The sequence below is a fragment of the Tursiops truncatus genome, chromosome 5 (assembly GCF_011762595.2).
Source record: "Tursiops truncatus isolate mTurTru1 chromosome 5, mTurTru1.mat.Y, whole genome shotgun sequence".
NCBI classification, from domain to species: domain Eukaryota; kingdom Metazoa; phylum Chordata; class Mammalia; order Artiodactyla; family Delphinidae; genus Tursiops; species Tursiops truncatus.
The window spans coordinates 131507435-131523664 of record NC_047038.1 but is presented as its reverse complement, the minus strand read 5'-3'; the positions used below and the strand labels follow the sequence as shown (position 1 = coordinate 131523664).

At 36.7% G+C, this 16230-nt stretch overlaps 1 protein-coding gene across 1 annotated transcript in view; it reads right to left on the bottom strand.

The window, feature by feature from the left end:
* Nucleotides 1-16230, bottom strand: part of MARCHF1 (membrane associated ring-CH-type finger 1) — an 853225-nt gene that overhangs the window by 558645 nt on the left and 278350 nt on the right. Inside the window, exon 2 of the mRNA XM_073805601.1 lies at nucleotides 2499-2575. The gene's annotated coding sequence lies outside the window, so the exon portion shown is untranslated. The remainder of the gene's footprint in view (nucleotides 1-2498; nucleotides 2576-16230) is intronic.

Genomic DNA, 16230 nt, shown 5'->3' with positions numbered 1-16230 from the left:
CACACCCTTAGAGAAAAGTGTACTAATTCTCCATTAGCAACTAGACAGTATTCAACTGGGACCACAGCGGAGCAGGAGATGTTTTGCTAAACCAGTTAGCTTCCTCCTTTGTACGGTCTCAGAAAAGCAAAGTCAATGTTGACTGAAGCTAATGACTTATTACAGAATGTAAAGCAGCAACCAACGTATGATCATATAATCCTAGGTTTGGAAAATTTCATGTTGAATTAATTAGCATTTTTTCTCTCAGATAGTCTCTGCAAGATAGGATCTGTGTTGCTTGAAAAGTCTTTCAAAATAAGGGATTTTCAAACGTGTATCTATAGCTATTCTAGCACTTAAAAATTCTCTCAGCATGGAAATCTGCACTATTAATAGTCCAGGTTTTTGAATTTTTTAAAAAATCAGTACAAAATAAAGAATGGGTCACATTTTTGTAAGATTTCTTAATATACACTGAAGAATAGTATTCAGTTATTTCAGTATGTTTTCTTTTTCAAATGGAATTATTCTACTTCCTTAATTTTTTTTTATTGGAGTATACTTCTAGTACTGAGAATATTTAATCAAAATTTTTATTTCTCCCCTGTACCTTCTTGGTACATTCCAGATTCTTCATTAGATGAATAAACTACAAGTGCTCAGAGAAATCAAGAAGAGTGTGATCCAGCCAAGAATACATTTGTGCCTGGTTCTTAAAAATCTTTCTTATTAATCTAAGTTCTAATAATACGTCCATAGTTCCCAACTTGGATTTCTTAGAGCTGTAGGGATTGATGTAGTAATAGGGAAACAGGAAACTCCTGTGAAATCCTAATAGAAAATGTATGTTCACCACTGATCAGATGGCACAGGTCATATTCAACACTAAATTTCTTTGCCATTTTTCATGCATAAGGCTTGATACATAGTAAATATTCAACAAATATTTCTTACTAATATAAAATTGTATAAAGTCATTTAAATGCTGTTGCTATTCAATGATAAAACTTAGAATTTATGAGAAAGATATATACATAGAGAAATCCTTAACAAAAATAGAAAATTGAACATTTTTATTAAATGCAGTGTTTTAGAGAGAGAATTCCCTGGTTTCCATTTAGAAAAATAATAATGTAAATGGACAGGGCTTGAAAAAAGTGGAATTGCTATATCTTAGTTTAAATTTAAGATAAAGATTTTTTGTTAATCTTCTATATAATCCTTATTTTTTGTCTTCTATATAATCCTCTATATAATCTTATATTTTTTAATCTTCTAAATAAATCCTTATTTATTTATGAGATATGTTAATATTTATCTTTACAAAATTTCCAATTTTGTGAGTGATTCCTCACCAATTTCAAGATCTTTTTGACTGATTTATGCCTTCCAAAGTACTATATACATTTCTAAAATCTATTCTAACTTTTGAGTGTGTTTTTCCAGTTACCATACTCCATATTAATCCAGCTTGTTCAAAAATACTGGAGCAACAAAATACCCCTGCTGAATGCACTTGGAATAGCCACTTCGCTGCTGATTACAGATCTCCACGTACATCGCTTCATCCAGATGACCCTCCCCCATCCACTTACTATGGGGGGACATAGCACAATTTTTTTCTCTTGTTTATTGGGAATAGTTTACTTGAATAAAAAGCACACACACAAAAAAAACACAGAAAAGAAAAAGTTGCAAATGTCAAATTACATGAGGTGTATTACATCCTCAATCTCCTGAGTCAGTCATAGAAAAGTAACTAGAGGCAAGGGGGCTATTCTGTATCAATATCAGAAGAGAGCTTGTAAAAGAGGGAGAAATTATTTTGCTTTCTACTGTGTTTCAGAAACTGAAATAGCAAAACTCTCAACTTTGAGGTAATCAGAAGGGTTGTAAATTCAAAGTTTCAGGAAACATTCACTTTAATGTCACTCATGACTCTCCACACAGTAGCTTTTCTTTGCCTCACATCATGTAAAATTCATGAGTGTTAGACAGATTTTAGTACATCCAAACAATGTGGTACACATCTCATCATAATGAATAATCCAGGAATGTAAAAATCTAAGTTTTAGTAACAAAAAGAAAATCAATATGTTTCCTAAAGAGGCTCAGTATTCAGTTACCTTCATCAGGACCCAAGAGGCAGCTGTTACAGATCAAATTGAAAGTATTCGTTCAGTGAAATACAGGACATTATAATTACCAATATATTCACCCAGGCCAAATCAGTATTACTGAGAGCACTGCCCATTTAAATTAGCTAAAAAACTTATAAAGTTCCTCTCACAGGTCATTAAAATATTGGATAATACATACAATGAAACAGAGTTGATCTAACAAAGAAATGTTTTTCACTATCCATTGAAATTGAACAAAATTTAGGTAAAAGAAATCTTGAAAAAATAAAATTGTCTTCTATTAAATCAAATTTGACACTAATTCCAAATTTAAAAAAAAACTGGTTCTCTGCAGCAGAAAATCTTCTTTACTAACATAAAAATAGATAAACTTACGAAATACAGCAGTGTCTTGTTTAATCCCAGCAGAACATCTGAGGACATTCTCTCAGAACTCCTCGCGGGTACACTTCCTGAAAAAGAAAATTGAAATAAATAAACTTAAAGGCTGCACTTAAAAAAAAAAATTAACTTTAAGGAAACTAATTCTGCGTAATGGAAAGATCCCACAAATGTACAAATTGTGGGTCTATCTAAATAGTCTTTATAATGTAATAGGGAGGGTTCCCAGTGTCACTTGCGTCAACATTCAGCTCATGTGGAAGAATTTATATCAATATCCATACAGTTTCAAAATGTGTAAATACTTTTAGTATATTAAGAAGAGAAAGGTGCTGACTATCCAAGTGGGGAGATTGTTAGTAAAGCGGCTAGAATGGCCAACCCGAGCACCAGGAGAGGAAAAATGAGTACAATTGTAGCTCGAGGCCGGGGGAAGACGGCGGAAGAGTAGACGCGGATATAACCTTCCTACCCACAAATACATCAGAAATACATCTACACGTGGAACAACTCCTACAGAACACCTACTGAACGCTGGCAGAAGACCTCGGACCTCCCAAAAGGCAAGAAACTCCCCACGTACCTGGGTACGGCAAAAGAAAAAACAGAGACAAAAGAATAGGGACGGGACCCGCACCTCTGGGAGGGAGCCGTAAAGGAAAAGGTTTCACACAGTAAGAGCCCCTTCGCGGTCGGAGACTGTGGGCGGCGGAGGAGGAAAGCTTCGGAGCCGCGGTGAAGAGCACAGCCACACAGGTGCGGAAGGCAAAGCGGAGAGATTCCTGCACAGAGTATCGGTGCCTACCGGCACTCTCCAGCCCGAGAGGCTTGTCTGCTCCCCCGCTGGGGCGGGCGGGGCTGGGAGCTGAGATTCGGGCTTCGGAGGTCGGATCCCAGGGAGAGGACTCGCGGCATGAACACACCCTGCAGGGGTTTAGTGCGCCACGGCTAGACGGGAGGGAGTCCGGGGAAAAGTCTGGACCTGCCGAAGAGTCAAGAGACGTTTTCTTCCCTCTTTGTTACCTGGTGCGCGAGGAGACGGGATTAACAGCGCTGCATAAAGGAGCTCCAGAGACGGGCGCGAGCCGCGGCTAAAAGCACGGACCCCAGAGACGGGCATTAGACGCTAAGGCTGCTGCTGCCGCCACCAAGAAGCCTGTGTGCGAGCACAGGTCAGTCAGTCTCCACACCCCCCTTCCCGGGAGCCTGTGCAGCCCGCCACTGCCACGGTCTCGACATCCACGGGAAACTTCCCCGGGAGAACGCACGACGCACCTCAGGCTGCTGCAACGTCACGCCGGCCGGCGCCTCACGCTGGTGCAACGTCACGCCGGCGGCGCCACACGCTGGTGCAACGTCACGCCGGCCTCTGCCGCCGCAGGCCCGCCCCGCACGCCGTGCCCCTCCCTCCCCCCCCCCCCCCCCCCCCCCCGCCCGCCGTGCCCCTCCCCCGACCTGAGTGAGCCAGAGCCACCGAATCAGCGGCTCCTTTAACCCCGTCCTGTCTGAGCGAAGAACAGACGCCCTCCGGCGACCTACACGCAGAGGCGGGGCCAAATCCAAAACTGAGCCCAGGGAGCTGTGCAAACAAAGAAGAGAAAGGGAAATCTCTCCCAGCAGCCTCAGAAGCAGCGGATTAAAGCTCCATAATCAACCTGATGTACCCTGCATCTGTGGAATACCTGAATAGACAACGAATCAACCCAAACTGAGGAGGTGAACTTTGAAAGCAAGATTTATTATTTTTTCCCCTTTTCCTCTTTTTGTGTGTATGCTTCTGTGTGAGATTTTGTCTGTATAGCTTTTCTTTCATAATTTGTCCTAGGGTACTTATACGTCCGTTTTTTTTGATTTTTTTTTTTTTACTTTTTAAAAAAAATTTTGTTTCTTAGTAATTATTTTTTATTTTAATAACTATCTTATTTTATCTTACTTTATTTTATTTTCTTTTATCCTCTTTCTTTCTTTCTACTTCTTCTCCCTTTTATTCTGAGCCATGTGGATGAAAGGCTCTTGGTGCTCCAGGCAGGTATCAGGGTTGTGCCTCTGAGGTGGGAGAGCAAATTCAGGACACTGGTCCACAAGAGACCTCCCAGCTCCACGTAACATCAAATGGCGAAAATCTCCCAGAGATCTCCATCTCAACACCAACACCCAGCTTCACTCAACGACCAGCAAGCTACAGTGCTGGACACCCTATGCCAAACAATCAGCAAGACAGAAACACAACCCCACCCATTAGCAGAGAGGCTGACTAAAATCATAATAAGTCCACAGACACCCCCAAACACACCACCAGACGTGGACCTGCCCACCAGAAAGACAAGGTCCAGCCTCATCCACCAGAACACAGGCACTAGTCCCCTCCACCAGGAAGCCTACACAACCCACTGAACCAACCTTAGCCACTGGGGACAGTCAACAAAAACAACGAACCTGCAGCCTGCAAAAAGGAGAACCCAAACACAGTAAGATAAGCAAAATGAGAAGACAGAAAAACACACAGCGATGAGGGAGCAAGATAAAAACCAACCAGACCTAACAAATGAAGAGGAAATAGGCAGTCTACCTGAAAAAGAATTCAGAATAATGATAGTAAAGATGATCCAAAATCATGGAAATAGAATAGAGAAAATGCAAGAAACATTTAACAAGGACCTAGAAGAACCAAACATGAAACAAGCAATGATGAACAACACAGAAAATGAAATTAAAAATACTCTAGAAGGGAACAATAGCAGAATAACCGAGGCAGAAGAATGGATAAGTGACCTAGAAGATAAAATAGTGGAAATAACTACTGCAGAGCAGAATAAAGAAAAAAGATTGAAAAGAATTGAGGACAGTCTCAGAGACCACTGGGACAACATTAAACGCACCAACATTCGAATTATAGGGGTTCCAAAAGAAGAGAAAAAGAGAGAGACTGAGAAAATATTTGAAGAGAGTATAGTTGAAAACTTCCCTAATATGGGAAAGGAAAGAGTTAATCAAGTCCAGGAAGCACAGAGAGTCCCATACTGGATAAATCCAAAGAGAAACACGCCAAGAAACATATTAAACTGTCAAAAATTAAATACAAAGAAAACATATTAAAAGCAGGAAGGGAAAAACAACAAATAACACACAAGGGAATCCCCATAAGGTTAACACCTGATCTTTCAGCAGAACCTCTGCAAGCCAGAAGGGACTGGCAGGACATATTTAAAGTGATGAAAGGAAAAAACCTACAACAAAGATTGCTCTACCCAGCAAGGATCTCATTCAGATTTGATGGAGAAATTAAAAACTTTACAGGCAAGCAAAAGCTGAGAGAGTTCAACACCACCAAACCGGCTTTACAACAAATGCTAAAGGATCTTCTCTAGGCAAGAAACACAACAGAAGGAAAACACCTACAATAACAAACCCAAAACAATTAAGAAAATGGGAATAGGAACATACATATCGATAATTACCTTAAATGTAAATGGATTAAATGCTCCCACCAAAAGACACAGACTGACTGAATGGATACAAAAACAATGCCCATATATATGCTGTGTACAAGAGACCCACTTCAGACCTAGAGACACATACAGACTGAAAGTAAGGGATGGAAAAAGATATTCCATGCAAATGGAAACCAAAAGAAAGCTGGAGTAGCAATTCTCATATCAGACAAAATAGACTTTAAAATAAACACTATTACAAAAGACAAAGAAGGACACTACATAATGATCAAGGGATCGATCCAAGAAGACGATATAACAATTGTAAATATTTATGCATCCAACATACGAGCACCTCAATACACAAGGCAAATACTAACAGCCATAAAAGGGGAAATCGACAGCAACACAATCATAGTAGGGGACTTTAACAACCCACTTTCACCAATGGACAGATCATCCAAAATGAAAACAAATAAGGAAACACAAGCTTTAAATGATACATTAAACAAGATGGACTTAATTGATATTTATAGGACATTCCATCCAAAAACAACAGAATACACTTTCTTCCCAAGTGCTCATGGAACATTCTCCAGGATAGATCATATCTTGGGTCACAAATGAAACCTTGGTAAATTTAAGAAAATTGAAATCGTATCATGTATCTTTTCCGACAGCAACACTATGAGACTAGATATCAACTACAAGAAAAAATCTGTAAAAATATAAATACATGGAAGCTAAACAATACACTACATAATAACCAAGAGATCACTGAAGAAATCAAAGCGGAAATCAAAAAATACCTAGAAACAAATGACAATGAAAACACGACGACCCAAAACCTATGTGATGCAGCAAAAGCAGTTCTAAGAGGGAAGTTTACAGCAATACAAGCCTACCTCAAGAAATAGGAAACATCTCGAATAAACAACCTAACCTTGCACCTAAAGCAACTACAGAAAGAAGAACAAAAAAACCTCAAAGTTAGCAGAAGGAAAGAAATCATAAAGATCACATCAGAAATAAATGAAAAAGTAATGAAGGAAACGATAGCAAAGATCAATAAAACTAAAAGCTGGTTCTTTGAAAAGATAAACAAAATTGATAAACCATGAGCCAGACTCACCAAGAAAAAAAGGGAGAAGACTCAAATCAATACAATTAGAAATGAAAAAGAAGAAGTAACAACTTCACACTGCAGAAACACAAAAGATCATGAGAGATTACTACAAGCAACTATATGCCAATAAAATGGACAACCTGGAAGAAATGGACAAATTCTTAGAAATGCACAAGCTGCCAAGACTGAATCACGAAGAAATAAAAAATATGAACAGACCAATCACAAGCACTGAAATTGAAATTGTGATTAAAAATCTTCCAGCAAACAAAAGCCCAGGACTAGGTGGCTTCACAGGCGAATTCTATCAAACATTTAGAGAAAAGCTAACACCTATCCTTCTAAAAGTCTTCCAAAATATAGCAGAGGGCGGAACACTCCCAAACTCATTCTACGTGGCCACCATCACCCTGATACCAAAACCAGATAGGGATGTCACAAAAAAAGAAAACTACAGGCCAATATCACTGATGAACATAGATGCAAAAATCCTCAACAAAATACTAGCAAACATATTCCAAAGCATATTAAGAGTATCATACACCATGATCACGTGGGATTTATTTCAGGAATGCAAGGATTCTTTAATATACACAAATCCATCAATGTGATACACCATATTAACAAATTGAAGGAGAAAAGCCATATGGTCATCTCAATAGATGGAGAGAAAGCTTTCGACAAAATTCAACACCCATTTATGATAAAAACCCTTCAGAAAGTAGGCATAGAGGGAACTTTCCTCAACATGATAAAGTCCATATATGACAAACCCACAGCCAACATCATCTTCAATGGTGAACAACTGAAAGCATTTCCACTAAGATCAGGAACAAGACAAGCTTGCCCACTCTCACCACTCTTATTCAACATAGTTTTGGAAGTTTTAGGCACAGCAATCAGAGAAGAAAAGGAAATAAAAGGAATCCAAATCAGAAAAGAAGAAGTAAAGCTGTCACTGTTTGCAGATTACATGATACTATACCTACAGAATCCTAAAGATGCTACCAGAAAAGTACTAGAGCTAACCAATTAATTTGGTAAAGTAGCAGAATACAAAATGAATGCACAGAAATCTCTGGCATTCCTATACACTAATGATGAACAATCTGAAAGTGAAATCAAGAAAACATTCCCATTTACCATTGCAACAAAAAGAATAAAATATCTAGGAATAAACCTACCTAAGGAGACAAAAGACCTGTATGCAGAAAATTATAAGACACTGATGAAAGAAATTAAAGATGACACAAATAGATGGAGAGATATACCATGTTCTTGGATTGGAAGAATCAATATTGTGAAAATGACTCTACAACCCAAAGCAATCTACAGATTCAGTGCAATCCCTATCAAACTACCAATGGCATTTTTCAAAGAACTAGAACAAAAAGTTTCACAATTTGTATGGAAACACAAAAGACCCCAAATAGCCAAAGCAATCTTGAGAACAAAAAACGGAGCTAGAAGAATCAGGCTCCCTGACTTCAGACTATACTACAAAGCTACCGTAATCAAGACAATATGGTACTGGCACAAAAACAGAAATATAGATCAATGGAACAGGATAGAAAGCCCAGAGATAAACCCATGCACATATGGTCACCTTATCTTTGATAAAGGAGGCAGGAATGTACAGTGGAGAAAGGACAGCCTCTTCAATAAGTGGTTCTGGGAAAACTGGACAGGTACATGTAAAATTATGAGATTAGAACACTCCCTAACACAATACACAAAAATAAGCTCAAAATGGATTAAAGACCTAAATGTAAGGCCAGAAACTATCAAACTCTTAGAGGAAAACATAGGCAGAACACTCTATGACATAAATCACAGCAAGATCCTTTTTGACCCACCTCCTACAGAAATGGAAATAAAAACAAAAATAAACAAATGGGACCTAATGAAACTTCAAAGCTTTTGCACAGCAAAGGAAACCATAAACAAGACCAAAAGACAACCCTCAGAATGGGAGAAAATATTTGCAAATGAAGCAACTGACAAAGGATTAATCTCCAAAATTTACAAGCAGCTCATGCAGCTCAATAACAATAAAACAAACAACCCAATCCAAAAATGGGCAGAAGACCTAAATAGACATTTCTCCAAAGAAGATATACAGACTGCCAACAAACACATGAAAGAATGCTCAACATCATTAATCATTAGAGAAATGCAAATCAAAACTACAATGAGATACCATCTCACACCAGTCAGAATGGCCATCATCAAAAAATCTAGAAACCTAAATGCTGGAGAGGGTGTGGAGAAAACGGAACACTCTTGCACTGCTGGTGGGAATGTGAATTGGTACAGCCACTATGGAGAACAGTATGGAGGTTCCTTCAGAAACTACAAATAGAACAAACATATGACCCAGCAATCCCACTACTGGGCATATACACTGAGAAAACCATAATTCAAAAAGAGTCATGTACCAAAATGTTCATTGCAGCTCTATTTACAATAGCCAGGAGACAGAAACAACCTAAGTGTCCATCATCGGATGAATCGATAAAGAAGATGTGGCAAATATATACAATGGAATATTACTCAGCCATAAAAAGAAGCGAAATTGAGTTATCTGTAGTGAGGTGGATGGACCTAGAGTCTGTCATACAGAGTGAAGTAAGTCAGAAAGAGAAAGACAAATACCGTATGCTAACACATATATATGGAATCTAAGGGAAAAAATGTCATGAAGAATCTAGGGGTAAGACAGGAATAAAGACACAGACCTACTGGAGAATAGACTTGAGGATATGGGAGGGGGAAGGGTAAGCTGTGACAAAGAGAGAGAGTGGCATGGACATATATACACTACCAAACGTAAAATAGATAGCTAGTGGGAAGCAGCCGCATAGCACAGGGAGATCAGCTCGGTGCTCTTTGACCAGCTAGAGGGGTGGGATAGGGAGGGTGGGAGGGAGGGACACGCAAGAGGGAAGAGATATGGGAACATATGTATATGTATAAGTGATTCACTTTGTTATAAAGCAGAAACTAACATACCATTGTAAAGCAATTATACTCCAATAAAGATGTAAAAAAAAAAAGTCAACTGAAGTTTTATTTTCTAATAAAATAGTTCATAATGATCTCTTCTAGTGTAAGACATAAAAAGGCTGTTTATGCCATTTATGTGCTGCTGAACAGCCAAGACAGTCAGCAAAAGCCCCAAAGACAGATGACAAACTAAAAAAAAAAAAAATCAGACTATAATATCTGGCTCCAGTTTAATACAGTTGCTTTATAAAGATAGTTGGAAATTGATAGAATGTTTTTTATATATATATAAATTTATTTATTTATTTTTGGCTGCCTTGGGTCTTCGCTGCTGTGCCTGGGCTTTCTCTAGCTGCTGTGAGCTGGAGCTACTCTTCATTGTGGTGCGCAGGCTTCTCATTGCAGTGGCTTCTCATTGTGGAGCATAGGCTGCCATAGTTGTGGCATGCAGGCTCAGTAGTTGAGGCACACAGGCTTACTTGCTCTGTGGCATGTGGGATCTTCCTGGACCAGGGCTCGAACCTGTGTTCCCTGCACTGGAAGGTGGATTCTCAACCACTGCACCACCAGGGAAGTCCTTGATAGAATGTTTTAAACATAATGAGGATGAATGAAAAAATGAAGCACTTGAAGGACAAGCAATAGACACTGTGTGAAGCTAAACAAGTTTCATTTTGGGATCTTTATATATTCAAACAGCACATCACGGGGGAATAGTCACCAGGGACTTCCCTGGTGGTGCAGTGGTTAAGAATCTGCCTGCCAATGCAGGGGACATGGGTTCGATCCCTGGTCTGGGACGGACCCACATGCCGCAGAGCAACTAAGCCCGTGCGCCACAACTACTGAGCCTGCGCTATAGAGCCCGCGAGCTCCACAAGAGAAGCCACCACAATGAGAAGCACGTGCACCGCAACGAAGAGTAGCTCCTGCTTGCCCCAACTAGGGAAAGCCTGCAAGCAGCAACGAAGACCCAACGCAGCCAAAAATAAATTTAAAAAATAATTAAATCTATAAAAAATTATTTTAAAAAAGGAAATATTCACCAGCCACGTGATTCACAGTCTCTTGTATCCCCAGATATAACACAGCAGCAACAATTTCTTATTTGTTTTAGGGTCCACTCCAGTAGAAGGCAGAGCTGACTACAATATACGTTCCCCCAAAAGATGTATCTAAGAATGTTTTTAGCAGTATTATTGGGAATAGACAAAATCTGGAAACAACTCGTGTACTCAGTAATGGGATAAACAAAGTGTGATATATTCATGAAAAAATATTGAATTGCTTATGTTTGGTTGAAGGGGCTAAGAATGCCAATTGTCCATACAGTGAGCTGGTATCAACCTCTTAAGACCTCACTATATTGTTTTTTTAAATAAAGAAAGATCACAAGATGGTATTTTAACAAACTGGAGTAATAGAGACAATTATTGGTCATTTTTCAAGGAATGCATAGAGCAACACTGTAGTTGTAGGTAAAATATGACATTTTCATATCAGAGTTGTATCTATTTACAGAATTACTGTGGAGAGGTGTTAGGAGAGGTTGTGTAATAGTTATCTAAAATAAGCGTGCCTATGGAATAAGTTGATTTACGAAAGTCGACTTCTTCCACCTGGAAACACATTGTAACCATGACTATGTACAACAAATAGAATGTCAGATAAATTAGAGAAATAACAATAACAAGAACAAAACTGTTTCCATAGAGACCTTTGAGAATTTCCTTCAACTTTTAAATATTTTCAACGCAATTCCAAAAATAGGTCATTGTTATTATACCTTCTTTCACTATTTTTTTAATAAATTGTGCATTTTTAACTACCCCTAAATAAAAATAGTGTTAGCATTCAAACATCCATCAACAATTGCGAATGACATCTTTATGAATTAAAGAATAGCATCCGTCTTTGGCTCAAAATAGTGCAACTACTGTTATCAGTTTTAATTCTGGCTAACTTCAGTTATGCTCAAATTAAATTGAATAACTTTAAAATTTTCCATGTTTCAAAGGATCATTTTTACAGATCATATAATTTAAATGGAATTTAGATATCCAAATCCGAGTTCCAAATACAAAGTACCGTGAAATATCAATGGATCAATTAGCATAATGAAAGCAAACAGAAACCCCAGCAAATTGTGCAAAAATTATGTTGTCATTAATTGCTTGATTGAGGTTAGTATTACACATTCTACTGCCTCATCATTGTAGGTTCTGCAGCTGTTTTTCCATCTTCATAGGTACCTGTCCAACATTTACTTCTTCTTGTGTCATATGGCAAGAGACACAATAAAGGAGAGAAAGGAGGAAGGAAGGGAGGGAAGAAGAAAGGGAAATAGGGAGGAAGGGAGAAAAAAAAGAGCAAAGCTCACATAAAGAGAGATGTATCTGGAGAAAAGAGAGACTTTGAGACTAAACAGTGGTCACCACAGGTGTTCATATATATTTGGGCATTTTGTGAGGTGGGTGTGAAAAATATCTTTGATGGTGACTGAGGAGAATCCTGAGACAGAACTAAGTGAATAGAAAATTGAATAGATAAGTTTATCCTTGAAATAAATTACCCAGGTGGAAGTGGGGAGATGTCAAGATTTAATCAACAGATGGTACATAATGATTATACATGAGATTTATCTTCCAAACCACTCCCTGTGACTGTTGAAGATGTTTTTGGAGGGAGGAAGAATGTAAGTTAAAGGTGAAACTATTGTTTCACTAAAAACGTGGGATAGCATTTGTTCCTCAGATTGAGCCCAGCACATCTAAGGGTGCCTCACTCATTGCAAACATTTTTACTTGTATATTTTTATTATAAATATCTAATCCAAAATAGGTGACTTGCATGTTTATTATGACAAACTTCCAGTAAATGGGATAAATTGCTCTGCTATTATAGAAGGATCAATATACATCACTTTACTTGGATTGACAAATGAGGAATAAGTTTGCTAAAGATTTGATAAACAAAAAATAGTGTTGATTGAAAAACATCTACGATAATCTGTGCTTCTAAACAAGTGGCTGGGTTTCAAATTGCTACAACCATCAACCTTTCTATCATTCTATTTTAATTCGATCTGCTTGATCTATCTACCTATGTATCTAATCTATCTACGGTTGTATGTATGCACGTATATATGTATATATATTCACACAATTAAAAAATCTCTCATTGGTGTTAGTGCAATGGCTATACTTAATACAATTTTATGGTAGTTTGCACCATCTGGTTTTTGCTTACTGAAACATAAAGATATTGCTGAGCCCCCAATTAAATATGATACAAATCATTACATAAGTGTTATTAATTAATCATTAATAATCCAAAAGTAAATACTAACATAGGCTTAAATTAAAATTACTGTATAATGATCCACTCATTATAGCTATTTTCTTAGTGTAAATAGTTGGTCAGTACCACTATTAAATGCTGTGTTAAAAGTTGCTGTTTATTTCCAATACAGGTTATATATTAAAGCATATCAAATTATTTTATTATTTTCCCTAAATATTAGAAACACAAAAAAATTTACGATAAACTTATTAGAATACAATCATTGTAATAAACGTATTTTATTATAATAGAAATCATTGAGACAAGTAAACAAAAAGTGGAAAACCTTACACAAAAAAATAAAAAGGAAATTATTTGGAACATCAAAAATATTTTTGAAGAATGAGGATTCAATGATCAAAAAGAAAAAAGGAGCGAGAACTCAGAGCTATTAATTTTAGCAGAATGTAGCATAAGTCATCATTGATGGAGCAGGATATGATATTATCGCCCGTCTCTTAGTCTGCAATGACTAGTGACTTTCAACAAAAACTAGCAGAGAAAAAAATCCTAAAAAAACCACCAAATCAAATGTGTTCCCTTAAAATCCCAGAATGTAGACATATTTTAAAATATTCATCACTGAGCTACTCTTGCTGAAAAATCATCCATTTCATAAATGAAAGTTTGACTATACAAAAGATAGCTCAGGTTTTGGGATATTTGTTACACTCTGATTTTTTCAAATAAAAAAAATGACTATATTCTGGTTCCTTTATGCAAAGCAACTTGCAGTTAGTCTGAATTTCTGCAGATATAAAATCTCTGAATCAGTTGAGAATGAACAAAATCAATTATAGGCAGTGAGTAAACATGAATAAAGTGAGCTGGATAGCTATCACAGTGTTAGGTACTTAAAATTAAAATCTAATTGTAAAAATCAATAACTATTTTTGTTGCAGAACAGACCCTAAATGAAAATAACAAAGGATAAGTTCTTGATCATATAATATACATAAATTTGGTTTTGGCAAGGCAACTGTGTACAGAATATCATCCAAAGAAATTTTATGAGAGTTATAATGGAAATTTTCAGCATTTGGCAAAGATCATAGTAAAACTTGTTAATATTATGAAAGAATGTTTATTCAGACTAAGAACACTAGCATCAATTAGTATGACACATCATTTAACGAATGATATACCAAACTGAATAATTAGATTTATTGCAAAAGTAATGAATCATTCATGTGGAAGGAAATGCTAGATGTTACTCAAATTATTTTACATACAGCTCATACTATAAGCATTGTATAACAAAATATAATTATTGAGAATTTGATCATTTGAAATTTTGACTTTTTATGTAAACATTTTTGAGATATTTTTTTCCAGGAGGTACAACAACAGGTACATTTTTTGTAGATTCTTGAATTCCAAATATAGGGGGGAAATCTGATGGCTAAGCAGACGCCATAGCTGCCACAAAATACACAGAAAACATAATAGATTTCAGCAAAATTTTGATTTCAGGAGAAAATACTCAAAGAAAAACTGAGGAATTTTAAATTCTTTTGCTGTCTAGTCTGTAAGCATGAATACTTAATAACACAGCACAAATTTCTTCGGACATACCTGATTTTGTCTTATAAGGTTGAAGATCTTAACTTTCCTTGGCTTCAATTAAATTTTAAATGATATTGAATATTTGTCAATCATAAACATTAAAACATTACAAATATTCCATGGGAAAGTTAAATCGATGCCTACACACCACGAAAAACTCAAAGTTTATCATGCACTGTTTCAAATAAATCTCTTGATGACAAGGCTAGATGATGGTACACCTTCCAAAATATCTGCTTTTAAATTTATTTCTTAATTCTGCATGCTGTATTAAGTAAAATTAACATTTTAGAGCAGGAGTCTGAAAACTTTTTGTGAAGAGCCAGAGGGTAAGAGCCTGTAGGCTTTGCAGACTGCATACTGTCACAACAATACTGTTGTGTTGCACATTCTGTGTCTGTATTTACAATCCTTTAAAAACATTTTAAAAATTCTAGCACATGGGTCATACAAAAGCAGGCCATAGTTTACCAGTTTATGTTTTAGAGTTTTTCTAATGAAGTAGTCACTAGCCACATGTAAATTTAAATTTAAGGAATAAAAATTCTCAAGTTCTCAATAATTCCAAGTCTCGATAGCCACATGTGGCAACTGTAATGAACACTGCAGAGAGAAAGCATGCCAAGAAAGTTCTATTGCACAGTATTGTTTTAGAGGAAAAAAAAAATGCAAAAAGTTGGTGTGTGCATTTGTGTGTGTGTGTGTATCCCTTGAAAGCATTAGGAAGAACCAAGGTAATAAGGGCTGAATCTCTTGACATTGATACTAATCTATGCCATTTAGAAAATGCCAGAATTAAAAAGATGGCTTAATTTGACCATGAATTCCATTGTTAGTCCATCTTTATCCAAAGTTATAATCCATACCAACATGCCAAATCAATGTTTCTTTTAAATAATAGAATAATTCATACTTCCAGAGAATATTTTACAATACTAAAAAATAATAACTTTCTCATTATTTTAGGTCAATGCTTTTCCCATTTTAATGGGCATACATATCATCTAGGGACCTTTATAAAATGCGAATCCTGATCAAGTAGGTCTAATCAAGAGATGATAAGGAAAATTTTGATTAAAAAAAAAAACAGTGATGAGCATTGTATACAGTATTTATTTGTGAACCTAGTCAAAAAGATAGGTTGGGACATTTGTGGAAGAATTTAGTAAGGAAGGGTTATGAACTTAGATACAGTACAAATAACAGTAGAAATAATTACAGTAGAAATAATTAAACTAAAAAATGAGAAGACAAG